Source organism: Oncorhynchus keta, unplaced genomic scaffold (genome assembly GCF_023373465.1).
Source record: "Oncorhynchus keta strain PuntledgeMale-10-30-2019 unplaced genomic scaffold, Oket_V2 Un_scaffold_984_pilon_pilon, whole genome shotgun sequence".
In the NCBI taxonomy this organism is placed as follows: domain Eukaryota; kingdom Metazoa; phylum Chordata; class Actinopteri; order Salmoniformes; family Salmonidae; genus Oncorhynchus; species Oncorhynchus keta.
In genome coordinates, this window is record NW_026291019.1 from 207,622 (window position 1) to 224,626 (window position 17,005).

At 42.1% G+C, this 17,005-nt stretch overlaps 1 protein-coding gene and 1 long non-coding RNA gene across 15 annotated transcripts in view; both read left to right on the forward strand.

Moving 5' to 3' along the window:
- Positions 1–4,310: 4,310 nt before the first annotated feature.
- LOC127929718 (uncharacterized) lies at positions 4,311–7,778 on the forward strand. 13 transcript variants are annotated; one of them, XR_008135851.1, is made up of 5 exons: positions 4,311–4,490; positions 4,619–4,746; positions 4,811–4,938; positions 5,131–7,026; positions 7,279–7,778. It is a non-coding gene; the product is annotated as an uncharacterized LOC127929718 (long non-coding RNA). The 13 variants fall into 13 exon arrangements; XR_008135852.1 differs by having other exon boundaries at positions 4,328–4,490; positions 4,811–5,002; XR_008135854.1 differs by having other exon boundaries at positions 4,328–4,490; positions 5,131–7,089.
- A 4,676-nt stretch (positions 7,779–12,454) lies between these two features.
- The window catches only part of LOC127929715 (B-cell receptor CD22-like), a 44,545-nt gene continuing 39,994 nt past the window's right edge, over positions 12,455–17,005 (forward strand). The window contains exon 1 of one of the 2 annotated variants that reach the window (XM_052517850.1): positions 12,455–12,505. The gene's annotated coding sequence lies outside the window, so the exon portion shown is untranslated. Of the gene's footprint in view, positions 12,551–17,005 lie in introns of both variants that reach the window. The other variant, XM_052517849.1, reaches the window with a different exon arrangement.

The window sequence follows — 17,005 nt, forward strand, 5'->3', positions numbered from 1 at the left end:
TGTTTTCTCATTTATAAAAACAAATACAGAAATACGTTATTTACATAACTGTTCAGGCCCTTTGCTATCAGACTTGAAATTGAGCTCAGTTCCTGTTTCCATTGATCATCCTTGAGATGTTTATAGAACTTGATTGGAGTCCACCTGTTGTCAGGTTGTGCTCTACTGGTATAGAGGTCAGGTGCGGGAGAGCAGAGAGTTGTAAGGCACACACTTTAATTGGCAGAAGCAACAACAGACGGACGCAACTGCTTCAAAAAACCTCCAGCCAATGGCAAAAGTGAAAAGCGCGACAACAGTCACAATGATGCAAATGTTTAACAATTAAACATACTTTGACTTAAACAAGGTACCCGGGGAAAAACCAGTCTGGCGCGTCGCACAAAACACGTAACAAAATAATTCCACACAAAGACATGGGGGGGGAACAGAGGGAATATATATGTAGTGTGATTAGGGAATGTAAACCAGGTGTGCGGGGAAACAAGACAAAACACATGGAACAATGAAAAATGGAGCTGCGATGGCTAGAAGACCAGTGATGTCGACCGCCGAACACCGCCGCCCAAACAGGGAGAGGAGCCGACTTCGGTGGATGTTGTGACGCCTGTGGTGAATTTAAGTTGATTGGACATGATTTGGAAAGACACACATCTGTCTATATATGATCACACAGTTGACAGTGTATGTCAGAGCAAAATCCAAGTCACGAGTCGAAGGAATTGTCCATAGAGCTCAGAGAAAGATTGTGTTGAGGCACAGATCTGGGGAATGGTACCAAAACATTTCTGCAGCATTGAAGGTCCCGAAGAACACAGTGGTATCCATCATTCTTAAATGGAAGAAGTTTGGAACCATCAAGACTTTTCCTAGAGTTGGCCGCCCGGCCAAACTGAGTAATCGGGGGAGCATCTCAGGGATGAGACCAAGAACCTGATGGTCACTGACAGAGCTCCAGAGTTCCTCTGTGGAGATGGGAGAACCTTCCAGAAGGACAACCATCTCTGCAGCACTCCACCAATCAGGCCTTTATGGTTGAGTGTCCAGACAGAAGCCACTCCTCAGTAAAAAGGCACATGACAGCCCTCTTGGAGTTTGCCAAAAGGCACCTAAAGGTCTCTCAGACCATGAGAAAAAAAGATTCTCTGGTCTGATTAGACCAAGATTGAACTCTTTGGCCTTGAATGCCAAGCGTCACGTCTGGAGGAAACCTGGCACCATCCCTACGGTGAAGCATGGTGGTGGCAGCATCATGCTGTGGGATGTTTTTCAGCCGCAGGGACTGGGAGTTTAGGAAGGATCGAGGCAAAGATAAACGGAGCAAAGTACACAGAGAACCTTGATGAAAACCTGCTCCGGGAGAGCTCAGGACATCAGACTGGGGCGAAGGTTCACCTTCCAACAGGTCAAAGACTGTAAGCACACAGCCAAGACAACACAGCAGGAGTGGCTTCAAGACAAGTCTCTGAATGTCCTTGAGTGGCCCAGCCAGAGCCCGGACTTGAACCCGATCAAACAACTCTGGAGAGACAGCTGCCCAGCAATGCTCCCCATTCAACCTGACACAGCTTGAGGGGATCTGCAGAGAAGAAACTCCCCAAATACAGGTGTGCCTAGCTTATAGTGTCATACCCAAGATGACTTGAGGCTGTAATCGCTGCCAAAGTTTTCTCAACAAAGTAATGAATAAGAACCTGAATAATCATGTTAGCGTGATATTTCCGTTTTTTTTTAAATACATTTGCCACAATTCCTAACAACCTGTTTTTGCTTTGTCAGTATGGGGTATTGTTTGTAAATTGATGAAAAAAAAACTGGAAGGGATCGCCTCCCATGGGAACAGGTGGAGGCATTCAGGAGAGGAGGCAGCAGGTAAAGGGAGCCAGCGCTTTGCGGGAACACGGCTGGCAAGGAAGCCCGAGAGGCAGCCCCAAACATTTATTGGGGGGGCACATGGGGAGTGTGGCTAAGTCAGGTAGGAGACCTGAGCCAACTCCCCGTGCTTACCATGGCGAGAGGTGGACCGGGCAGGCACCGTGTTATACTGTGAGCTGCACGATGTCCCCGGTGCGCAGGCATAGCCCGGTGCGCTTCATCGCAGCTCCTAGTATCGGCCGGGCTAGAGTGGGCATCGAGCCAGGTGCTATGAAGCCGCTCAGCGCATCTGGTCTCCAGTGCGTCTCATCAGCCCGGGTTATATGGCACCAGCCCTACGCACGGTGTCCCCGGTTCGCCAGCACAGCCCAGTGCGGTCTGTTCCACCCCGCCGCACATGCCGGGCTACGGGGAGTATCCAGCCAGGACAGGTTGTGCAGGCTCGGTGCTCGAGACCTCCAGTGCACCTCCACGGTCCGGTCCATCCGGTGCCTCCTCCACGCTCCAAGCCTCCTGTGGCAGCCCCACACACCAGACTGTCTCTCCGTCTCCTCCTTCCAGGTGCTCCCGCCTGTCCAGCGCTTCCAGAGCCTCCCTCCTGTCCAGCGCTTCCAGAGCCTCCCTCCTGTCCAGCGCTTCCAGAGCCTCCCTCCTGTCCAGCGCTTCCAGAGCCTCCCTCCTGTCCAGCGCTTCCAGAGTCTCCCTCCTGTCCAGCGCTTCCAGAGTCTCCCGCCTGTCCGGCGCTGCCGGAGTCTCCTGTCTATTTGGGGCCCGCTGCAAGTGTCCTCAGTCCGAGGTCGGAGGCGAACAGATGCCCACCCAGACCCACCCTAGGTTTCGGGTTTTGCGGCCGGAGTCCACAACTTTGGGGGGTACCGTCACGCCCTGACCATAGATTGTTTGTATGTTTCTATTTTTAGTTTGGTCCGGGTGCGATGTGGGTGGGTATTCTATGTTGTATGTCTAGGTGTTGTGTTTCTATGTTTAGGCCTGGTATGGTTCCCAATCAGAGGCAGCTGGTTATTGTTGTCCATTTTTGAGAACCATCTGTCTTTGTGTGTCTGCACCAGACAGAACTGTTTCGTTTGTTCCACTTTGTTGTTTTTTGTTGTTCTTGTGTTCAGTTTCTTTATTAAATTTACCATGAACACGTACCACGCTGCATCTTGGTCCTCTTCACCTTCTTCCACCTACGACAACCGTTACATAATCACCCTAGACCTACAGTATAGTCTACCTGAGCTGAAGGCTAATGTTTAACGGTATATACCGGTAAGCCATGACAGAAGAATAAATTATGGCCTGATAACAAGAGAAATAGACCCCGTACATTACTAGAATACGCCTGCATATACTGTAAGTGTGTCAAGTAAATTACAACAGACATTTCCACAAGATACATAGAACGCGTGATCACCAACACTGATCGCCATGTGGGTGTTAAGTAAGACCACCACATACTAGATAATGCTAGTATCAACATCCCATCCAACACAGCAGAAACTATAGTAAGACCACCACATGCTAGGTAATGTAGTATCAACATGCCATCCAACACAGCTGAAACTATAGTAAGACCACCACATGCTAGGTAATGCTAGTATCAACATGCCATCCAACACAGCAGAAACTATAGTAAGCCCACCACATGCTAGGTAATGCTAGTATCAACATGCCATCCAACACAGCTGAAACTATAGTAAGCCCACCACATGCTAGGTAATGCTAGTATCAACATGCCATCCAACACAGCTGAAACTATAGTAAGCCCACCACATGCTAGGTAATGCTAGTATCAACATGCCATCCAACACAGCAGAAACTATAGTAAGACCACCACATGCTAGGTAATGCTAGTATCAACATGCCATCCAACACAGCTGAAACTATAGTAAGACCACCACATGCTAGGTAATGCTAGTATCAACATGCCATCCAACACAGCAGAAACTATAGTAAGACCACCACATGCTAGGTAATGCTAGTATCAACATGCCATCCAACACAGCAGAAACTATAGTAAGCCCACCACATGCTAGGTAATGCTAGTATCAACATCCCATCCAACACAGCTGAAACTATAGTAAGACCACCACATGCTAGGTAATGCTAGTATCAACATCCCATCCAACACAGCTGAAACTATAGTAAGACCACCACATGCTAGGTAATGCTACTATCAACATGCCATCCAACACAGCTGAAGCTATAGTAAGCCCACCACATGCTAGATAATGCTACTATCATCATGCCATCCAACACAGCTGAAACTATAGTAAGACCACCACATGCTAGATAATGCTACTATCAACATGCCATTCAACACAGCTGAAACTATAGTAAGACCACCACATGCTAGGTAATGCTAGTATCAACATGCCATCCAACACAGCTGAAACTGTAGTAAGACCACCACATGCTAGGTAATGCTAGTATCAACATCCCATCCAACACAGCAGAAACTATAGTAAGACCACCACATGCTAGGTAATGCTAATATTAACAGCCCATCCAACACAGCTGAAACTATAGTAAGACCACCACATGCTAGGTAATGCTAATATTAACAGCCCATCCAACACAGCTGAAACTATAGTAAGACCACCACATGCTAGGTAATGCTAATATTAACAGCCCATCCAACACAGCTGAAATTATAGTAAGACCACCACATGCTAGGTAATGCTAGTATCAACATCCCATCCAACACAGCAGAAACTATAGTAAGACCACCACATGCTAGGTAATGCTAATATTAACAGCCCATCCAACACAGCTGAAACTATAGTAAGACCACCACATGCTAGGTAATGCTAATATTAACAGCCCATCCAACACAGCTGAAACTATAGTAAGACCACCACATGCTAGGTAATGCTAGTACCAACATCCCATCCAACACAGCTGAAACTATAGTAAGACCACCACATGCTAGGTAATGCTAATATTAACAGCCCATCCAACACAGCTGAAACTATAGTAAGACCACCACATGCTAGGTAATGCTAATATTAACAGCCCATCCAACACAGCTGAAACTATAGTAAGACCACCACATGCTAGGTAATGCTAGTATTAACAGCCCATCCAACACAGCTGAAACTACAGTAAGACCACCACATGCTAGGTAATGCTAGTATCAACATGCCATCCAACACAGCTGAAACTACAGTAAGACCACCACATGCTAGGTAATGCTAGTATCAACATGCCATCCAACACAGCTGAAACTACAGTAAGACCACCACATGCTAGGTAATGCTAATATTAACAGCCCATCCAACACAGCTGAAATTATAGCTAGCCTTGTTTAGTAATCACAGCGTCAGCTTCCCCACTAAGGTCCAATGTGATAACTTGAAATCTGAGGAAGAAAGTCAGGTTTAAGAAGTAGTGTGACATTTTAAATGATGCCGTATATCTATGAATATATGCTTAATGATAAAAAGATCCAGTAATGCTCGACTGCTGAACAGCGCGTATAGCGGCCAACAGCATTTGGGCAGCATGATGGTGGTAGATATGACCCACTCTCACTGAAACTACTGTAGCAGAGTGAGTCTCATCAGGGTAGAAGATGCCTGCATACTCACTATGTACAAGCATACATGATGACATGCGTAAATGTATTACTAGCAGAAGATTAATAAGAATGAACAACAGTAGCTAATACATGATGACTAGATGGAAGTGATCGCTACAGTAGCATATAATGTAAAGATGGACGGACAGGGAGGACTAACTATGTCAGGATGGACGGACAGGGAGGACTAACTATGTCAAGATGGGCCGACAGGGAGGACTAACTATGTAAAGATGGACCGACAGGGAGGACTAACTATGTAAAGATGGACCGACAGGGAGGACTAACTATGTCAAGATGGGCCGGCAGGGAGGACTAACTATGTAAAGATGGACCGACAGGGAGGACTAACTATGTAAAAATGGGCCGACAGGGAGGACTAACTATGTAAAGATGGACCGACAGGGAGGACTAACTATGTAAAGATGGACCGACAGGGAGGACTAACTATGTAAAGATGGACCGACAGGGAGGACTAACTATGTAAAGATGGACCGACAGGGAGGACTAACTATGTAAAGATGGACCGACAGGGAGGACTAACTATGTAAAATACAGAACAGGCTTAGAATATGGCTAATACATCAGAGCCTAAACCTACTGTTGTAGATAAGGATGAAGTAAATATATAAAATGGAAACTAATAATGTGACTCATGCAACAGTATGAAATAGTATTTGTCACATGTGCGGAATACAACAGGTGTAGATCTTACAGGGAAATGCTTACTTACAAGCCCCTTAACCAACTATGCTTTCAGAAGATACAAAAAAATAAGTTACGAAAAAATAAGTGGTAAGTAAAAAATAGAAAATAATAGTAACAAATAATTCAACAGCAGCAGTAAAATAACATTATAGAGGCTATATAAAGGGAAAGGGGGATACCTAGTCAGTTGTACAACTGAATGTATTCAACTGAAATTTGTCTTCTGCATTTAACCCCACCCCTCTACAGGGGGTATCGTACAGAGTCAATTTGGGGGGCACCGGTTAGTTGAGGTAATATGTACATGTAGGTAGGGTTAAGGTGACTATGCATAGATAATAAACAGGTTAGTTGAGGTAATATGTACATGTTGGTAGGGTTAAGGTGACTATGCATAGATAATAAACAGGGTAATTGAGGTAATATGTATATGTAGGTAGAGGTAAAGTGACTGTGCATAGATAATAAACAGGTTAGTTGAGGTAATATGTACATGTAGGTAGAGTTAAAGTGATTATGCATAGATAATAAACAGGGTAGTTGAGGTAATATGTACATGTAGGTAGAGTTAAAGTGACTATACATAGATAATAAACAGGTTAGTCGAGGTAATATGTACATGTAGGTAGAGTTAAAGTGACTGTGCATAGATAATAAACAGGTTAGTTGAGGTAATATGTACATGTAGGTAGGGTTAAAGTGACTATACATAGATAATAAACAGGGTAGTTGAGGTAATATGTACATGTAGGTAGAGTTAAAGTGACTGTGCATAGATAATAAACAGGTTAGTTGAGGTAATATGTACATGTAGGTAGAGGTAAAGTGACTGTGCATAGATAATAAACAGGTTAGTTGAGGTAATATGTACATGTAGGTAGAGTTAAAGTGACTGTGCATAGATAATAAACAGGTTAGTTGAGGTAATATGTACATGTAGGTAGAGGTAAAGTGACTGTGCATAGATAATAAACAGGGTAGTTGAGGTAATATGTACATGTAGGTAGAGTTAAAGTGACTATACATAGATAATAAACAGGTTAGTTGAGGTAATATGTACATGTAGGTAGAGGTAAAGTGACTGTGCATAGATAATAAACAGGGTAGTTGAGGTAATATGTACATGTAGGTAGAGGTAAAGTGACTGTGCATAGATAATAAACAGGGTGTTGCAGCAGCGTCTTGGTCGCCCTTTGATTAGCTGTTCAGGAGTCTTGGCTTGGGGGTAGAAGCTGTTCAGAAGCCTTTTGGACCTAGACTTGGCGGTCCGGAACCTCTTGCCGTGTGGTAGCAAAGAGAACAACAGCCTATGACTGGGGTGGCTGGAGTCTGACAATTTTTATGGCCTTCTTCTGACACCGTCAGGTTAGAGGTCCTGGATGTCAGGAAGCTTGGCCCCAGTGATGTACTGGGCCATACGGGCCTTTTGATCGGAGGCCGAGCAGTTGCCATAACAGTCGGTGATGCACCCAGTCAGTCAGTATGCACTAATGCAGCCTTTCTTAAAGTTGGGTCACGGACCTGTTAATGGTGGGTCGTGACGTGTCAGTGTAAATACGTCATTATTTCATGAATTACTGGAATTGATTTGTCCAAGTGCATCTGCGCTCTCTGTACGGTGCGCGTTCTGCTTAAGCAGCGTCTCTGCTCAGTTTGGCAGCTGCACCAGTGTGAGAGGGAGATGCCTGTGTGCATCGGAGTTGTGTACCTGATCTCCTTTTCTGCAGTTTTCTTGAAGATCCCTCGGCTCCACACGACGCAGCGCTGTCGTTCAGATTGTTGTCATGTTATAACGAAGATGAAAAATGATCAGGCCTACTTTACATCTTACTGTAGAAATTATTGTTGAAAACTAGTCTAGGTTGGAACTGTTGCTAAATACAACAATAATTGTTATTCTTAACTGGAATTAACTGATTGACGCAAGATGCTTTTTGAGGCAAACACACTCAGTTCTGGGTTGTTCATGTACAATAGGAAGCGGTCTCCTGCCTGACTGAGAAAGCAGTAGATGTTCTGGGTTGTTCATCTACAGTAGGAAGCGGTCTCCTGCCAGACTGAGAAAGCAGTAGATGTTCTGGGTTGTTCATCTACAGTAGGAAGCGGTCTCCTGCCTGACTGAGAAAGCAGTAGATGTTCTGCGTTGTTCATGTACAGTAGGAAGCGGTCTCCTGCCTGACTGAGAAAGCAGTAGATGTTCTGGGTTGTTCATGTACAATAGGAAGCGGTCTCCTGCCTGACTGAGAAAGCAGTAGATGTTCTGGGTTGTTCATGTACAATAGGAAGCGGTCTCCTGCCTGACTGAGAAAGCAGTAGATGTTCTGGGTTGTTCATCTACAGTAGGAAGCGGTCTCCTGCCAGACTGAGAAAGCAGTAGATGTTCTGGGTTGTTCATCTACAGTAGGAAGCGGTCTCCTGCCTGACTGAGAAAGCAGTAGATGTTCTGGGTTGTTCATGTACAGTAGGAAGCGGTCTCCTGCCTGACTGAGAAAGCAGTAGATGTTCTGGGTTGTTCATGTACAGTAGGAAGCGGTCTCCTGCCTGACTGAGAAAGCAGTAGATGTTCTGGGTTGTTCATGTACAGTAGGAAGCGGTCTCCTGCCTGACTGAGAAAGCAGTAGATGTTCTGGGTTGTTCATGTACAGTAGGAAGCGGTCTCCTGCCTGACTGAGAAAGCAGTAGATGTTCTGGGTTGTTCATGTACAGTAGGAAGCGGTCTCCTGCCTGACTGAGAAAGCAGTAGATGTTCTGGGTTGTTCATGTACAGTAGGAAGCGGTCTCCTGCCTGACTGAGAAAGCAGTAGATGTTCTGGGTTGTTCATGTACAGTAGGAAGCGGTCTCCTGCCTGACTGAGAAAGCAGTAGATGTTCTGGTCCAGTTTGGCACCACATACCTATGTGAGTCGGGGTTCTCAACTCTGACACTTATAAAACATATACAGAAACAGTTTCAAGGCTGAGCTTGACCTCAGTGTTGCACTGTTAAAAACAGAGCCCAGAATAGACCTGCTCTCATCAGGACTGTGTGGGGGCTTTCTGGTCTACAGATGTGATCAGTCACTTTATTCCAATTCAGAATTAAAATGATGTATTGTTTTTTAACAGCAACAGTTCCAACCTAGACAGATAAGAGTGTTTTCAATGGGGGAAAATAAACATTAATAGATATTTAATGTCATTGTTATTTGTCTTTATTATTTGATTGACTACTCCTGAGGCTAATTCTACATGTCCCCGGCTATTAAGTGAAATCAGAGCAGCAACATGGTTGATCCTCACAATCAATCACATCACCGCAGCAGCCAAACATTGCAACATGAGCATATTGAACGATGTGGGTGAGGTTCAAACACAGCTAGTGAGCACTTACAAAGAAAACATATCAGAAATCAGCAGCATAGCGAGCAACAGCTAGTTACAGCAGCAGAGTCAATGGAGAAAAAGGAGCCAGCGCTTAGTAGCAGCAAGCGGCAGAAGGATGTAAGAGCAGATCAGGTCAATAAGGAAGTCGTGAATGATACTAGCCTCTAATTGGTTCCATTCTCAGTTGAGGCGGGCCCTCGGGCTTCCTTTCTGAACTTGGTGCGCTTAATAAATAGCCTACTTTTCTTGTGTACTTTATCTGTTTTTGCTATTTTTCTATGGGATTTAGCCAATTCCAGATTTTTTTTACAATAGATAAAGTATTGGCTTGTTTTAGTGACACAAAATGAATAATATTGATAAGAGCTTTTAAATAATTTTAGCCCTGGAGTTGCTCCTGATTTGTTTTAATACGTTTTACTTTGTATTGGTGTCAGATATTATTGGGCATTTTATATTTTATATTATGTTATACCATATTGTTCAGTGTCATAATATTGCTTATTTAATTATCAAATTATGAGTTATTACCTATTTTAGATACATTACATTTTCAGTTTTTTTACATTGAATATAGTACAAGTATCATGTAAATAAGCTCAAAGTTAAATAAATAGACAACAAATAAATCAATTATGTTTCTTGTATTTCTGCCTATTGTACACATGATGGCGCCATTGAGCAACATAATGCATGAGTGGCTAGCCTATAGGCCAGCCAGAGATACTCCATTACTGTCAGGAGATAAACTGTAATAGATCAACAATCAGCACGTTTCATCAAAAAACACACACACAAACATGCACGCACACACGCACACACACACTGAGTTGGAACTTGCCAGAGTCTTTCCCGGTAGATCAGACGTTGTATGGGTGTGTGCGTGTGTGTGTTTAAATGTGTGTGTGCGTGTGTGTGTTTTTGCATGTGTGTGTGTGTGTGTTTGTGCTTGCGTCTCTGTGTGTGTGTGTGTGTGGTATGGGTATGTTGCTCCCTAGACTACTGCATGAGAACTCTAATGTAAGTGGTCCAACAGATTTACTCGGTGGTAAAGGTCTGGATGGACTATTTCTACATTGATCTAATTTCTTTGGTTCTTTGGGAATATGGTTTAAACTGCTACTGGTGTCTGGAGCTCTACCCCTCTACCCTATCAGACGCTCAGAATTCCATCCAGCTCAACCCTGATTGGCCAAAGGGATACTTCTTCAAGGGGAGTGCACTGATGGGGATGAAGGTCAGTGTCTGAGCTTGCTACTGTGAATATGGAAATTGCTGATTGTGTGTGTCGGTCTGTATTCTCCCTCTCCCCACTCCTTCTATCTCCCCATCCTTTCCTCCCTTCACTCTCTCACTTCATCTCCTCTACCTCCCCTCCCCTCAGTTTTCCTTAAATGGCCTTCTGAATGGACCAGGGTTTGAGGCTGCGTGTTGCTACTGATGTCCACCTGACAGCACTGTAGAGATCTCAATGGTGAGTTAGACGTCCCTGCATGATACACAGAGTTAAGAGCCTTCAGTTTAGAGCTTCAGTTTAGAGCTTTAAATCGTATCACCATGTGTGGTTCAACACAGAGAGGAAAGTACAACGATTCAACTCAGTTCTGGCAGGAAAGGAAAAACAAGCTTTGTTATTGATTCCATTGTACTTTTGGGACAATGCTATTGGTCCCATTGCATGTATTTGGACTGTGCCTGCTGTTTGTCCTCCGGTCCAGGGGGTGGAGCTGGAGAGCACCAGGCTGGTGATCAGTTACCCAGACAGCTAGATGCAGAGAACCCCTCCCTCTCCTCAGAGGACCAACCCTATAGGCCTCAACACCTCCTCAGCCTCCCAGTACGCCTCCACAGGGTAAAGACATCCGTCTGTCATTCAACACATCATTATGAGTTATTCTAAAGTGTTACCAATCAACTCATATTAACTGTTGAAATGTACAAAGTGTTGGAAGGAGGAAGCAGGAGCTCAGGTGCAGGTGTTTGTGTTTTCATACTGTTTGTGTGTCTCTCTCCCAGGACCAGGAGGATGGCTCCCATCAATGGTGATGAGTGTTTCTTCTGGAGGACCACTGGCTGTTTCTATGGTGACGAGTGTTTCTTCAAACACAAGCCTGACCAGAGAGGGAGAGACAGGAAACCCTGACAACCCTTACAACCCTGAACACCACGTACCGTCCGGATATGACAGAGTAAGGAAGAAGAGAAGGAATAACAGAATAATGAATATGAAGATTGAGGAAGGGGAGGAGGGACTGTGTAGCTACCTGAAAAGGGAACAGGAAGCTTGGAGAGAATGGGGCTGTTGGGAGGGTGTCACCGCTTTTGTAGTCCTCTGACACACAGCACAGACAGTACACTGGACACACAGTAGGAGTAAGTGTCAATCAAAGTGAAGAGGAGTGCTCCTCTGATTTCCTTCCCCCGCCCCCTCGGCCTGAGCTGTGAAACATGTTTGATTATTGATGTTAGATGATGGAGATGATGTCATCATTAGAATCTTGAGGGGGTTGTTGCCCAGGCCAACGCCTCTACAACAACCATGTTGTAGACACTAAAGGGGGTCCGTGCAGGGTCTTTGATGCAGCTGATGAGGAGTGTACATTAAATGGGTTAGTAGAATAGAATGAATAGAATGACATCATGACCAAATGTAAATGGAACTTTGACCTGTTCCATGTAGAACTCAGAGGGACAAGGCAACACATTCTAAGATATTATAGACATTCCATATAGAATAGTCAACATATTGTTAACATGGTGCTGTATTTAAATGAAAGTGGAAATGGGGGACATTTTGTCCATTCTAGAAATGTAGGACCCATTTTGCTACATTAACTTCCCCTTTCTGATGTGCTGGTCTGGTCGTCATGCATGTTAATGTCTTAAAGAGGAAGGAGAGGACAGTTCTGTCTCAGCTACTTTAAATATGTATCAACCACAGAACTGACACTTACTAGCAGTTCCCACTCACTACCAGTAAGTTGACTCACTGTACAATACCTCTCCCCTTCACTTCACTCTGTAAGTACTCTTGACAATATCTGGAAAAATAGTTTTTGGTAATTTGTTTTTAGTCATAAGTCATATACTTGAGGGTAATGTATCATTTTACTTGTTGTTATGTTTTGAGCTGTGTTTTGGTTGTTACATCAGGTCCAGTATTCATAAAGTGTCTCAGTGTAGGAGTGTAGGAGGATCTACATAGTGATGAGATGATTAACCAGGGTAAACAAGACAAGCAAACAAACATTGTAACTTTGCTGTGTGTGTGTGTGTGTGTGTGTGTGTGTGTGTGTGTGTGTGTGTGTGTGTGTGTGTGTGTGTGTGTGTGTGTGTGTGTGTGTGTGTGTGTGTGTGTGTGTGTGTGTGTGCGAGTCACTTCTGTTTAGCCTCACAGCTTGGGGATAGGAACTGTCATTGAACCAAGTGGTCAGTCTTTAGGCTGCTGTACAGCTTGATGGACTGTAGAGGATTGAACATTTATCCTCCTGTGTTTGAGGTTCTGAGAATAAAACAGCTTCAGAACATTCAGAAATATGTAATACAGATCTGTTCAATAAGTTGTTGATGTTGTGGTTTATAATGATGGATATGGTGATGATAATGATGACTTTTTTGTATCCATTAGATAAATAGGTTTTGCATCATACATCATGTCATCTTAAATAGACAGACATGCAACACGTCACACACATTACATACATAGTGGAATAGACTTACAGACAGACAGTATTCACATAGACAACCATATAGCACATTACATACATAGTGGAATAGACTTACAGACAGACAGTATTCACATAGACAACCATATAGCACATTACATCCATAGTGGAATAGACTTACAGACAGACAGTATTCACATAGACAACCATATAGCACATTACATCCATAGTGGAATAGACTTACAGACAGACAGTATTCACATAGACAACCATATAGCACATTACATACATAGTGGAATAGACTTACAGACAGACAGTATTCACATAGACAACCATATAGCACATTACATACATAGTGGAATAGACTTACAGACAGACAGTATTCACATAGACAACCATATAGCACATTACATACATAGTGGAATAGACTTACAGACAGACAGTATTCACATAGACAACCATATAGCACATTACATACATAGTGGAATAGACTTACAGACAGACAGTATTCACATAGACAACCATATAGCACATTACATACATAGTGGAATAGACTTACAGACAGACAGTATTCACATAGACAACCATATAGCACATTACATACATAGTGGAATAGACTTACAGACAGACAGTATTCACATAGACAACCATATAGCACATTACATACATAGTGGAATAGACTTACAGACAGACAGTATTAACATAGACAACCATATAGCACATTACATCCATAGCGGAATAGACTTACAGACAGACAGTATTCACATAGACAACCATATAGCACATTACATACATAGTGGAATAGACTTACAGACAGACAGTATTCACATAGACAACCATATAGCACAATACATACATAGTGGAATAGACTTACAGACAGACAGTATTCACATAGACAACCATATAGCACATTACATACATAGTGGAATAGACTTACAGACAGACAGTATTCACATAGACAACCATATAGCACATTACATACATAGTGGAATAGACTTACAGACAGACAGTATTCACATAGACAACCATATAGCACAATACATACATAGTGGAATAGACTTACAGACAGACAGTATTCACATAGACAACCATATAGCACATTACATACATAGTGGAATAGACTTACAGACAGACAGTATTCACATAGACAACCATATAGCACATTACATACATAGTGGAATAGACTTACAGACAGACAGTATTAACATAGACAACCATATAGCACATTACATCCATAGCGGAATAGACTTACAGACAGACAGTATTCACATAGACAACCATATAGCACATTACATACATAGTGGAATAGACTTACAGACAGACAGTATTCACATAGACAACCATATAGCACAATACATACATAGTGGAATAGACTTACAGACAGACAGTATTAACATAGACAACCATATAGCACATTACATCCATAGCGGAATAGACTTACAGACAGACAGTATTCACATAGACAACCATATAGCACATTACATACATAGTGGAATAGACTTACAGACAGACAGTATTCACATAGACAACCATATAGCACAATACATACATAGTGGAATAGACTTACAGACAGACAGTATTCACATAGACAACCATATAGCACATTACATACATAGTGGAATAGACTTACAGACAGACAGTATTCACATAGACAACCATATAGCACAATACATACATAGTGGAATAGACTTACAGACAGACAGTATTCACATAGACAACCATATAGCACATTACATACATAGTGGAATAGACTTACAGACAGACAGTATTCACATAGACAACCATATAGCACAATACATACATAGTGGAATAGACTTACAGACAGACAGTATTAACATAGACAACCATATAGCACATTACATCCATAGCGGAATAGACTTACAGACAGACAGTATTCACATAGACAACCATATAGCACAATACATACATAGTGGAATAGACTTACAGACAGACAGTATTCACATAGACAACCATATAGCACATTACATACATAGTGGAATAGACTTACAGACAGACAGTATTCACATAGACAACCATATAGCACAATACATACATAGTGGAATAGACTTACAGACAGACAGTATTAACATAGACAACCATATAGCACATTACATCCATAGCGGAATAGACTTACAGACAGACAGTATTCACATAGACAACCATATAGCACATTACATACATAGTGGAATAGACTTACAGACAGACAGTATTCACATAGACAACCATATAGCACAATACATACATAGTGGAATAGACTTACAGACAGACAGTATTCACATAGACAACCATATAGCACATTACATACATAGTGGAATAGACTTACAGACAGACAGTATTAACATAGACAACCATATAGCACATTACATCCATAGCGGAATAGACTTACAGACAGACAGTATTCACATAGACAACCATATAGCACATTACATACATAGTGGAATAGACTTACAGACAGACAGTATTCACATAGACAACCATTTAGCACAATACATACATAGTGGAATAGACTTACAGACAGACAGTATTCACATAGACAACCATATAGCACATTACATACATAGTGGAATAGACTTACGGACAGTATTCACATAGACAACCATATAGCACATTACATACATAGTGGAATAGACTTACGGACAGTATTCACATAGACAACCATATAGCACATTACATACATAGTGGAATAGACTTACAGACAGACAGTATTCACATAGACAACCATATAGCACATTACATACATAGTGGAATAGACTTACAGACAGACAGTATTCACATAGACAACCATATAGCACATTACATACATAGTGGAATAGACTTACAGACAGACAGTATTCACATAGACAACCATATAGCACATTACATACATAGTGGAATAGACTTACAGACAGTATTAACATAGACAACCATTTAGCACAATACAACACAACACAATATGAGCCTGGTTCATTTTCAGTAATGAGGCCCTGTACCCCATTTACAGTTTATACTTCAAAGGTTAGTGATTCATTTTATCTATATTTTTGCATTTGTGACTGTGAAATATCGCTGTGTGTGTTTTGGAATTTGGTGGTCATCTAACATAAATATATGTTGTTTTTTCGCTGTAAATCATTTTAAAAAATCGCACACGATGGGTAGATTAACAAGATGTTTATCTTTCATTTGCTGTATTGGACTTGTTAATGGGTGTAAGTTAAATATTTTTAAATAATATTTTGTCAGCTGAATGGGAGGGGGTGTTTCCCTAAGGGAACTCCTTGAGGCCCCCTAGCCCCAACAGGCTTTAGACTATATGTGGATAACAGGATAAATTAGACTACATGTGGAAAACGAGCTAATTAGACTATATATGGATAACATGCTACATTAGACTATATATGGCTAACAGGATAAATTAGACTACATGTGGACAACGGGCTAATTAGACTATATATGGATAACATGCTACATTAGACTATATATGGATAACAGGATAAATTAGACTACATGTGGACAACGGGATAATTAGACTATATATGGATAACAGGATAAATTAGACTATATATGGATAACATGCTACATTCGACTGTATATGGATAACAGGATAAATTAGACTACATGTGGACAACGGGCTAATTAGACTATATATGGATAACATGCTACATTAGACTATATATGGATAACGTGCTACATTAGACTATATATGGATAACAGGATAAATTAGACTACATGTGGACAACGGGCTAATTAGACTATATATGGATAACATGCTACATTAGACTATATATGGATAACAGGATAAATTAGACTACATGTGGACAACGGGATAATT